At 34.3% G+C, this 12,495-nt stretch overlaps 1 long non-coding RNA gene across 1 annotated transcript in view; it reads left to right on the plus strand.

Moving 5' to 3' along the window:
* The first annotated feature begins 6,620 nt into the window (after nucleotides 1-6,620).
* Nucleotides 6,621-12,495, plus strand: part of LOC140708950 (uncharacterized) — a 34,827-nt gene continuing 28,952 nt past the window's right edge. Inside the window, exon 1 of the long non-coding RNA XR_012089262.1 lies at nucleotides 6,621-6,986. This is a non-coding gene — a long non-coding RNA (uncharacterized lncRNA). The remainder of the gene's footprint in view (nucleotides 6,987-12,495) is intronic.

The raw sequence follows: 12,495 nt of genomic DNA on the forward strand, positions 1-12,495 counted from the left end.
TGCCTTGCTGAGCTCTAGTGCTCTCCTTCAGACAGTCTATTGGAATTTTAGTTGCTTATTCATTGTTTCTTCATTTTTCTGTGTTGGCATGGGTACCAGGCACCTCTAGTCAATCACCTTGCTCTTGGATATTTTCTTGTTTATAGATTTTTCAATAACTTCTGAGAGATAAAATATTTTGGAAAAGAAATTTAAATCTGTAGTGTTGGGAAAATACTATAGCTTTTGATCACTGAAAAGTTATTGTTACTTTCAGTAACAATTTTTGAAGTGATTTTTTTTAAATTTAGGAATTGGTATTGAGTTCACAGGAACTTGACATTTTCTCGGGAATATTTTATTTGCTACTGTAAGGTGTACCTGTCGTAAATAATTTCATGTGTTGTAACAGCTGCTTTAGTTTATGTCCAAACATTGAAAAAGCTGATTTCTTATCCTTTTGCAAACAAGTCAGGAAATACCCTCTCCATGACCTCATCTTCCATGGACAGCCTTTCCTCTGGTCTTGGGGAGTGTTAGCAGAATGTAATACCTGTGCTTGAGGAGTACAGTATAAACAGCAACAAATCCTTGTGGATGGATTGATTATTCCTAAAATCTCTAATATCGTCAGGAGAACAGTTACATTATGTTCTGCACTTTGGTTCAATGCTTACTAAGTCTAGTTCATGGCTTTTAAACACTTGTTTCCTATTTAGATTCTTACCCAATGCATTAGAGCAGAGAATCTCGAACTTTAAAGTGCATGTAAACTGCCTGGAGGTTTTATTAAAATGCAGTTTCTGATGTAGTAGCTCTGGGGTAGGGCTTGAGAGTCTTCATTTGTGGCAGGCTCCCAGGTCAAGGACTACACTTTGAGTAGCCAGGGTCCTAGATTCTGAGAGGAGTACTATACCAACAGCTGTGTTGTAAGGAACTGGGACAGGTTATCAAGGGACTTGTTGATTCTTCTTCCCTGGAGAATTTATGCATTAGCTATATGACAGTCTGACAGAATTTTTCAGATGCACCTTTCTCTGGAGGTTGGGTTAACTAAATGACCTCTGACATTTTAACTCTCCCTGTAGTTCTCTGTTTAGATTACAAACTACTGTGGGGTATGCTCTGTAAACATTTATGTGCCCACACACTACACAGCATTCTACCAGGTTGTTGACTAATTTCAAATCAATAATTTCCAATATTGTAACATTTATTGTTAAGAGTTCACTGTGATATTAACGGGCTGAGTGAGAGGTAAAACCTCTATGAAATTTTGTGATTTTATTTGACAGTAACATTTATTTTACATTAAAATTGACTTTATAGTATTGAGTAAAATGTGTTTTTAGATGTATAATAAAGTACCTGTGACATGTAAAAATATTGATGCATATCTATATGTTAGCATTGACACAGAGGCAAAATGTCCAAAGAGCAAACTCTTAAAAGTATCAGACAGAAAATGGCATAATATAGGCAAGTATACCATAGAATTAATGATAAGGTGATATGTAACTGATCACTCACTGTAAGTTACTTCTTTTACCCCTCCACAGTTTTTAGCCTCCCTCAACCTAATTTATCCAGAATCAGGGTATTGCAGAGAGCTGATACAAGAGAATTCCAGTTTTCATCATTAATGAATAATATTGATGACAGAAATGTATAGTGGTATAGGAAGAGAGGTAACAAAGGATAAATCCTTTTCCTCCTTAGGAATTTCAAATAATGTTGGAGAAAATATTTGCTTATATGAAACCACTTGTGAACAATTTAAACTAATAGAGTACAGTGATTCTTTTGGTCAGTATCAGAAACACCTGGAGAATTGGTAAAACTACAAAAACCCAGGCCTTCCCCTACTTCAGTGAGCCTGTGTTCCTGATTACCTCTCAGGGAGGATTCTGATAAGACTGTGAACCACTAGTATAATAAATACTTCGTTGCTAATTTACAAGGTAATTGAGATTTGGGCGAGAGATGGGCTAGGACAATGGGAGGAGGCTTCATGGGGGAAGGCTTTTTTGAACAGTATGGGTAAGACGTGGAAGCAAAAAGAAGCCTAACTTGTTAGGAAAAGAAAGATCTACATGTCTGCAGTAAAGGGCACAGGTGAAAGTGGAAGAGATGAGGTGAGCCAGAGAGTGAAGGGCGTGGTCTGACCTGCAGGTTAGAAAGATTGCTGTGCAATTTTGTGCCTAGAAATAGGGAGCCAGGTTAATATTCTGTGGTTACTGGTTGGGCAAGAAAGAATAAAATCATGAACCAAGGCTGTGAGAAGAGAGAGGAATAGAGTGAGAGATAAAAAGGAGTCAGTGCAGCATGGAGGGAAATTGCACAGACTCCCAAGTGGAACAGACCTGAGTTCAAATTCTTTCTTTGTTAAAAATTAACAGTGTGGCCTTGGACAAGTGACTGAACCCCTCCAAGCTGTTTCCTCATATTTAAAATGGGCACGATAATCACTCCAACCTTCCTAGAAGGTAGAAATTTATGAGATTCTGTATTTAAAAGACCTGACACGATGCCCAACGTACAGGATTTATTCAATAAATGGTTTCTATTATAAGAGAAAATATGAATTGGGGTTCATTGATGCAATGGCGCACATACAAGGCAGAAGAAAAAGGATGGTTTTAAGCCAATTGTTCTTAGCTGATGATGATTCCTATCCCACAACCTCAGTGGATATTTGGCAATGAGTGGAGACATCCTGGTTGTCACAACTAGAGGATGGGGTATTGTTACTTGTTACTGGCAGCTAGTGGGCAGGAGACAAGTTCAATCCCTACAGTAAAAATTATCCAGCCCAAACTGTCAGTGGTGCTGAGGTTGAGAAGCTCTGCATTAAGGTTTCTGTCATAGACTATGAAATTGATGGTAGAACATAGCACTGATAGAAAAACCAGGAAGAGAAGCAAGTTAAGGGAGAAAATGATGACTTTGATTTTGTACATGCTGACTTGGTGGTACCTGTGGGACAGTGTTGGCTATTTAGATCCTTATTCTTCATCACTACCCCTGTTCTCTATCACTTTGTCTAACGCCAGTTTATAGATGAAATGAAATGGTCAAGGATCTGGAAGAGCTGAATACAGTTGAAGAATAGCTATCTTGGGATGGGAAGAAAGAGACAGAGAGAGAGAAGAGAAGAGAGGAAGGAGTGAGGGAGAGATTGAGAGCTAGTGCAAGCATGAGGGAGTGCACAAGCTGAGAGGAAGGGCAGGAGGTTCACAGAGAAAACAATTGGTGTTAGGAATTTCAAAGGTGGAATGCTCCTGTTGATGACTTCTTAAGCATGTGACACTGGCAAAAGGGTCACTGATATGGAGGTAAGTTAAGATGGTTGGATTTGAAAGTTGAGAAGATTAAGTAGTTGTGAGGCTATGGTTCTTCTTGAACACTAAAATCATCCTAGATAATAGTTGGATGAGGGGACAAGAGTGAGACAGTAATCCTGATGTCATCTGTCCTTTTCCCCACACCAGGCTTGCTTCTTTTCACAGTCAATTTTCCAACTATTTATAGGAAGGAGTAATTGCTAATTTAATTGATTAGATAATCAGTGTGTCATGTTTTAATTGAGAAGTCACAAACCTATGCAATTTCGACTTCCTGCTTCCACAGGCTAAGTGGACCTAAGCCAGTCTCAGTTTTTTTTTTTTTTTTTTTTTTTTTCCAGTTTTATGTGGCTAGCTAGGAAAGTCAGATATCTTCCCGTATTTCAGCTCAAGATAATATATCTTCACTCTAATTGGTTCCTCCTCTTAATCTTTATTCCAAATTTTCCCACCAAAATTTACGTGGTTCTTGGTATACTTGGCTATCCCATTTGATTTTTAATATAGTTTCACCCATGAGTAGACATTTGAGGACTTCAAATTTCTGCATCCATTCTGAGTGGTTTTCGGTGTTTTCCAATTAAAATTCCATTGCTGACCCATCAGTCTCTCACCACATTGCATTTTAATTCTCAGAATTAAAAAAAAAAAAAAAAGTCTACCATTAGTCCCATCACATCCATTTTATTCAAGGGCATGAAAGGCAAGAATTATTTTTTTCTATTTTTCTGTCTTGACTTCTTGCTTTTTTTCTTTGATACAATTTAAACTTGATTAGTTCCAGCCCTCTGATGTTAATCTCTATAGACTCTCTGTTGAGAATTTAGGAGATGTTCACATTTTTAAATTTAAGTCCCAAATTGACCTTTTTAGACCTGATCTCTGATTTGCACTCCATTAAGCTGTTTATTGAGCACTTAACTGTATAACAAAGGTTGAGTGTTTTACATGCAAGATTTATTTTAATCCTAATTATACATTGTGCCTCTCATTATTTGATTCCTTTCCTAAACTGTCTTATTTTTCTTGTTGTCTTGTTACGTGTGTCTGTCCACTGTCTCAACCTGTAGAGAATCCTTTATAGACCTAAGAAAGTTTCCCTGCAGCCTAATTTCTTGGCCAAATGCTTGCTGATTTTCTTATAAATTAAGTCAATTTTAAGTCAGAGGAAATAAAAGAGAGATAAAGGAATAGAGGTAGTAAGTATATTAAGTTCCTGTAAGTGAACTTCAGGTAAATGACTTATTTTAATTTGTTTAGAATGTAGGTATTCAAGTAATTGTAACTGTGTTTCTTTCCTTTCTCTCTCCCCTCCTAATTTCTCTTAATACCAAAAATGAAGGATATGCTTTAAGTATTTCATTCAAGGTTAAGCACATTTTTAAAATGTGTTCTTTGCTTTCTATTTACAGAAATCATAGCAGTGAACAGTTTTAGACAATGAAATGAAGTGCAGGGATTTCAGTGGATTGCAAAGCCAGAAAAAACAAATTCATTACTATCTCTTTTATTGGGTAAAAAGCTATGTTTGTATTAGCTGGGGAATTTAAGAAAAAGAAAAAAATTTTGGAGAAGGCTTATTGAATTTTGCATAATAATACAGAGCAATGAAGGTGGATTGCCAGGTATAAGTTCCTCTAGCAATTATGAAGGGATTAAAAAAAATCATACCAGCACAATGTTGGAACATATCCAGGAGCTATTATTGATTTATAAATGTAAATCCAAACCAAAACTATTAGAAAATATAATTATTCTGTGACAATTCTTTTCCATACATATTATACAAACAGCATTTCACTTAGCTTAGAAAGCTTCATTTTTAAAGCAGCTTCTGGCCTTCCTATAATAATTCTTGCTTTTTACCCAATTTGCCAGTTGGATAATTTCTTTTAAAAACCTAAAAACTGAATTGTATAATTTGTGGATTAGTCAGGTTTAGGTCATAAACATGTATAACAGATTTTTAAGGCCAAATTTTTATTCAGCAAAGGTCTAAGAGGCAAGTGCTGAAGGCTTTATTGTTGTTTTTTGTTTGCTTTTATGAAACTGAATTTTTAAGAAAGGTGTTGGTATTTGATGGGTTGTGCAAGCCCTTTGGAAGTTATGTAGTACAAAAAGAGAGATTTTAATATGGGACACTCATCTAAAAATGCACATCCTGAACTGATTTAGAAAGTTAGCAGAGAACATAAGCAAACATAGGTCATACTGTATCATACTCTATAAGCCTGCTACAAAGAAAGGCAAATGTTTTGTTCACCTATTGTGCTGTCAATTTGTTCTATTCAGTGTTTAGTGTTTAAAAGAAAAAAGGAAAAGAAAACTCAAGCAATTCCACACAAACAATAAGTTAATTCAAGTATTTGGCCAACTTTAAATTTTTTAATAAGCTGTTTAATTAAAATAATCAATTTGGGTATACTGGGTAGACAAAATTTAAATAAATGCTTCAAGTTGATGTAATAAGAAACCCAGTTAAATGTATCTGTTTTATTTCTTTTCTTTACTTAAATATCCTCCATTAATAATATTAACTGCTAAACTGATTTTCTGTTAAATACAGAAATATGATGAAATCTTAAATACACATTTGTTTTTTTGGAGTAGGTCACTTATGACTGATCAGGTTCAGATCTATTATTCAGTATTTTCCTAATCCAAATCTCTTGTTAGGAGTTTGGACCCTTTATTGCCTCATTTGACAAATGGTAAATTTTCCTTTTTTTGTAGTTAGTAGTGATTCCTTAGTGCCAAACAGCTCAAATATTTAACTCAATGACTGTCGCAATCTTAGAAAACTCTCCGTTTAGAAAGATTGCTTTCTAAGATAAAACAGAATTAGCATCTAGGTGATGCTATGTGAAGACAGCAGTGAGCACCTGGGTGCTATTTTTTTTTTTTAACCTTTTATTTCCAGTTAAAAAGGAAGCAAAGGTTATCTTTAATAGCAGCTGGTGAAAAGATTGGAGTTTTGGAGGATACTTGGACTAGAAGCCTTGTATAGAGATACTTAGCGTAATTGTGTAGATATGACTCATCATGCTGTAATTTCCTAAATGGATTCAGTGCTTTATTTAAGAAAACAAAACAACAATGTGCTTTGTTGTTAAGAAGCGAATTTAAGATCTGGCTGCTCTTGTCATGTTCTCACATCAATGGATGAAACAGAGAAATCTGATACAAGAGGGGAAGATTGAGTGGTCAGGCAGAGAGAGGGTGCAGATTCCTGGGATCCAAAATAGGATTCAAACACACAAGCCTTAGTTTGACAGACAAGAGAATAAACTGTTTCCCTTTGAAATTTTGATAAAGCACTATGTAATTGTGCAGTGGGATAGCTACTGATGACAAACACTTTTTTTTAAGCCAAAGATGATTCTACGTACTACTCAAAGTATTTAAATTATAAGGTATTTCAAACACAGTGGAGACCTATGGAAAATTATATAACAATCCATGTATTCATTATGAAGATTATATACCTTTTTTTTTTTTTTTTTTGCCAAATTTGCTTAATATTTCTCTTTTTTTTTTTGAGATGGAGTCTCGCTCTGTTGCCCAGGCTGGAGTGCAGTGGCCGGATCTCAGCTCACTGCAAGCTCCACCTCCCGGGTTTACGCCATTCTCCTGCCTCGGCCTCCCAAGTAGCTAGAACTACAGGTGCCCGCCACCTCGCCCGGCTAGTTTTTTGTATTTTTCAGTAGAGACGGGGTTTCACGAGGTTAGCCAGGATGGTCTCGATCTCCTGACCTCGCGATCCGCCCGTCTCGGCCTCCCAAAGTGCTGAGATTACAGGCTTGAGCCACTGCACCTGGCCAGTATTTCTCTTTTTTAAAAAATAAAATAATACATTATATGACTAAAGCCCAGCCATTCCATGCCTTCCTGACCTTCTCTTCTCAGGTTAGCCTCTCTTCTGAATTTGATATGTAGCATTCCTATGAATGTTACTTAGTATTTATTGTATATATTTATGCATCTCAAAGCAATATTTGCTTTATTTTGCAGGTTTAAAAAATGGACATAAACAGTGTTGTATATCTTTTTTGCAGTTTGCTTTTATTCACCCTTAACATTATTTTTAAAGATTTATCCATGTAAATACTGCATTCATTTAAATTACTGCAAATATTCATTATATAGACATGCCAGTTTATTCAAATGTTTTTCTGCTTACGGACAGTTAGATTGTTTCCACATTTTGCCAATAGTCTTCCAATGAACATTGGTGTTTTCCTCATCTTATGGGTATGTGCAAGAGTGGAATTGTTGATTCATAGGATATGCCCATATTCAACTTTTATAGGTATTGTCAAATTGCTTTATAAATCAAATTGTATTAATTTTAGCACCTCAGCATTTGTGTGTACATGAAAACATTTCCTAATATCTCTGGTACTGATTTGGGTTATTGAATTAACAATTTTTCCCCAACCAAATGTGTTTAAAATAGTTTCTCCTTGGTTTGTATTTTATGGATTACTGATGAAGTTATGTGTTTATTGAGATATTACTTAGCTATGAATGAATCTTATTTAACATGTTTATAAAAGCTTGAAACCAGATCTATGAGTATATTGGAAGTTATTACTGTGCTGATGCCACACTATTTAACTTACTGTATGTAGCGTCATGGAACACTTTAATATGTCGTGGGTGACGGCCTTTTAATTACTTCTCTTCAAAATTGTCTTGCCTAGTCTCGACCTTTTCCTCTGATGAATTTTAGCCATAGGTAACCAAACTTTGGGAAAGAGTCTTTTGAATTTATAGCATTGAATCTATAGATTAGTTGGCAGAGACTGGCCATCTTTAAGTGTCGTTTTTGATATGGCATTTTTAAAATTAATTTAGGTCTTATTTACATTCTTCAGTAATAAAGTTTTTGTACTTTCCTCACATGTTCAGATTTATAGTTACCTAATAGTATTTATATTGGATACATAAAAACCAATATTTTAGATATGTTTTATTGTAAAGGGTAGCTTTTAAATACTTTTTAAAGCATTTATTAATGATAGATAGAAATATATTTGCTTTTTGATTATGATCTTGAATCCATAAAATATGCCATACTCTATTATTAATTCTGCTAATTTGTCAATAGATTTTCATAGATATTTTTATATAGGCAATCACACTGTTTATTTGTTTCCCTTGGATATATACTCAAGAGCAGAATTGCTCCGGGAAGAGAATACATAAATGTTTACTTAAGAGATACTGCTAAACTGTTTTTCAAAGTACTTATACCAATTTACATTTCATTCCACAATCAAAGAGTGTTACAGCTGTTTTTCGTCCTTGCCAACATTGGGTACTGTCAGTCTTTTAAATTTTAGACATTTTGGTGGGTGTGTGAAATCCCCTTGTCATTTTAATTTGCATTTCTTTGATTACTAATGACGTTTGAGTACCATTTCATATGTTTATTGGCTAAATAGTGTATTGATATTCTTTCCTGTAGAGTGCCTACTGAAATTTTCTCCCTGTTTTAAAATTGTATTTTCTGCTTTTTAGATAATTGAAAATATCATGATGGGTACAAATATAATTGATTTGTAGCATATAAATCCTTTGTTTGATGGAAGTATTCTTCCCAGTATGCAGTTAGTCTTTTTATAGTCTTTTTTTTACCTTCTTAATGATATCTTTTGGTGAACAGATGTTCTTTATTTAATGAAGTCAAATGTATCAGTTTTTTCTGTTGTTACTAGTACATTTTATGTCTTAAGAAATTTTTATCTATCTCCAAATTAAGAGTATATTCTCTTATGTTTCTCTTAGAAATGTGATCGTTTTGGCTTTCACACTTAGGAGTACAACTATTTCCAATTTAATTTTTGTCCATGATTATAATATTTATAATTATAACTAATTGCTTCAGCATCATTTATTGGAAATACCACCCTTTCTAACTGAGTTGAATTGGTACCTTTGTTATAAATCAGATGACTATGTGTTTGTTACCAATTTTAATATATTTCACTCTTACCTGCCCTAATTTTTTCTACCACTCATTATGATGTGTTTCTTTGAGCTATGTTTTAAAATTTCCAAATATTTCCTCTTTGTAATTCTTTTAAATTTTACCATGAATATGTAATGACTATGTTTGCTGTTAGGTACATATAAGCTCAAAAGCATAGTATTTTCTAGGTGAACAAATTCCCTCATTCACTTAACACATTCTATTGAGTATCACACATTTATTTTTAAGGGACTAGGGACATAGCAATGAGCAAAAGAAAGAAAAATCTGTTTACATGGGCCCTACATTCTATTGATTGAAGAAAGATAAACAACATAAGATATATGTGTGTGTGTATACATATGCATATACACATACATATGTGCATACATATGCATATACACATATACATATGCATGTACATATACATATGCATATGTAAGTACATATATGCTTGTATGCATACAAACGCATGTACATATGTTTACTTATATGTGTATGTATTTTTTAGATGGGGTTCAGTGTACAATGTAGAAAAATTGCTGGAAATGGTCACAGAGTATGTTAGAGCGAGATACTTGCGATTTTAAATAGGGAGAATAGTGAAGACCTCACACTTAAAAGGAGACATTTCAGCAAAGGCTTGAAGCAGGTACCTGCAGACACCTGAAGGAAGAAGATTCTAGGTAGACGGCACCGCAAGTGCAAATGCCCTGGATGACATGTTCCAAGAAAAGGAGCCAGTGTGGTTAGATTTGGTTAAGTGTGAGAGAAAGCAGTAAGAGACAAGTCATAGAGGTAATGGGACAAATAAACTGAGTAGGGCCTTGAGAGCTATCTGAATGCCTTTGGATTCTTATTTTGAGTGAAATGAGAATCCATTGGGAGGTTTTGAGCAGTGGAGTGATATGATACAGCTTCTGTTTTAACAAGATCACTCTGGCTGCTGTGTTAGGAACAGCCTGAAGGAGAACAAGGGTGGTAGTAGGAGACCATTAGGGGCTATTGTCATAATAGAGGGGAAAGACAATGGCTTGGACCAAAATGATAGATAGAGGTGGAGGTAGTGAAAAGTGCTCTGGCTCTGGGAATGTCTTTTGAAGACAGAGCCAAAATAATTTGCTGATGGTTTGGATTTATAATGTCAAAGAACAAAATGTCAAGAATAATTTTAAGTTTTTGGTTCAAACAACTTTTTTGCTCACTGTGTTATGTCCTATTGTATCTTTAATAATTTGTTTTGCCTTAAAATCTATTCTAAATTATATTAATACTGCTAAGTATTTTCCTTTTGTTTTCAACCTTTCTAAGGCCTCCCTGGCTCATAGCTGAATTTTCTTTTTAAAATCCATACTCAAATCTTATAAATTCTACTGGGTTAATCTATTTGCATTTATAATTATTAGTGTTATTTATTTCTATCATCTTGTTTTGTACTTTCTATGTATCATTCTTTTGTTTTTTTCTATCCCCTGCACCCCTACCTTCTACTATAGTGATTACTCTTCTTTATTCTCTTTTTTCCTCTTTATTGTTTTGAAAATTATCTATTTTATGTTTATTTACTTAGTAATTACCCTTAAATATATAACATAGCATTCTTGACTTGACAGGCTAAAGGAAATCAGTACTTCTCTACTCCTCCCAAAACATATCCAGACAGAAAATTCTTGAACTTGAATCCTCCTTTCTGTTTTATATATTATTGCTTTCAGTATTTTATTTTAAACTTTTCCTAATAGAATTTCACATCTGTTCACAAAAGCATAGAGAAACATATAATAAACGCTATGTACCCTTCACTCGGCTTCAATAACTACTTGTAAAGTCCCATCCTGTTTCCTATACCTCTTCATCCCCCCTCATCCCTTTCACGTATTCTTTAAGTAAAATAATTTCTTCTTTATTTTAAAACAAATTCCAAACATTTTAGATATAAATAATTGTATATGTTTTCCAAGAGAGAAATGAGCCACTGTTTTAGTTCCCTCTTGTTTGTATTCCTTCAGATTATTTATTTTTATTATTGTTCTACACTGTGGTATCTGTTTAGATTTAGCTGCACATTTACCCATTTTATTGCTCATCTTTGCATTTTGCATCTCATTCATTTGTTTTAGCTTAGTTCCCTTCTTCCGAAAGTACATTTTTAGTAGTTCTTTCAGCAAAAGTGATTAATTGTGACTCCTTGTGAATTCTCTTTGTATCAATTTTTAAAAATGTGTACTCCCTGTTGAATAACATTTATCTGAGAATAAAATACTTGGTTGACAATTATTTTCCAAAACATTTTGAAGTTATTTCCCCATTGACTTCCAATCTTTACTGTGCTTTTGTGAAATCAGTTATCAATCTAGTTGTCTATTTCATAGTATTTCAATTCACTGCTATATGTGAGGCTGTCGAGTTTTATTTATTTATTTATTTATTTATTTATTTTTTATTTTTTTTATTTTTTATTATTATACTTTGAGTTCTAGGGTACATGTGCATAACGTGCAGGTTTGTTACATATGTATACTTGTGCCATGTTGGTGTGCTGCAGCTATCAACTCGTCAGCACCCATCAACTTGTCATTTACATCAGGTATAACTCCCAGTGCAATCCCTCCCCCCTCCCCCCTCCCCATAATAGGCCCCGGTGTGTGATGTTCCCCTTCCCAAGTCCAAGTGATCTCATTGTTCAGTTCCCACCTATGAGTGAGAACATGCGGTGTCAAAAAGTGGGCAAAGGATGTGAACAGACATTTCTCAAAAGAAGACATTCATACAGCCAACAGACACATGAAAAAATGCTCATCATCACTGGCCATCAGAGAAATGCAAATCAAAACCACAATGAGATACCATCTCATACCAGTTAGAATGGCTGTCGAGTTTTAACCTATTTACCTGAGGTTTCTTAAAGCTGAGAATTCTTGGATGTAATCAATTCTGAAAATTTTTCACTATTATCTTTTTAAATTGTCTCTCCCTGTTCTTGCAATTATCTTTTGGAAACTCTTATTTAAAAAATATTGAACTCTTCATTGGTTTTCCATGAGTTTTAACTTTTTTTTTTTTTTATGATTTCTGTCTCTGGACAAGAGTAATTTTCTCAGATTTATTTTTCAGTTCTCTAATTTTCTTTTCAACTATAGGTTTCATTTCTCAAAGCTCCATTGATTTTCAGATAGTAACTGATTACCTATTTTCATA

The sequence above is a fragment of the Chlorocebus sabaeus genome, chromosome 17 (assembly GCF_047675955.1).
Source record: "Chlorocebus sabaeus isolate Y175 chromosome 17, mChlSab1.0.hap1, whole genome shotgun sequence".
NCBI lineage: Eukaryota > Metazoa > Chordata > Mammalia > Primates > Cercopithecidae > Chlorocebus > Chlorocebus sabaeus.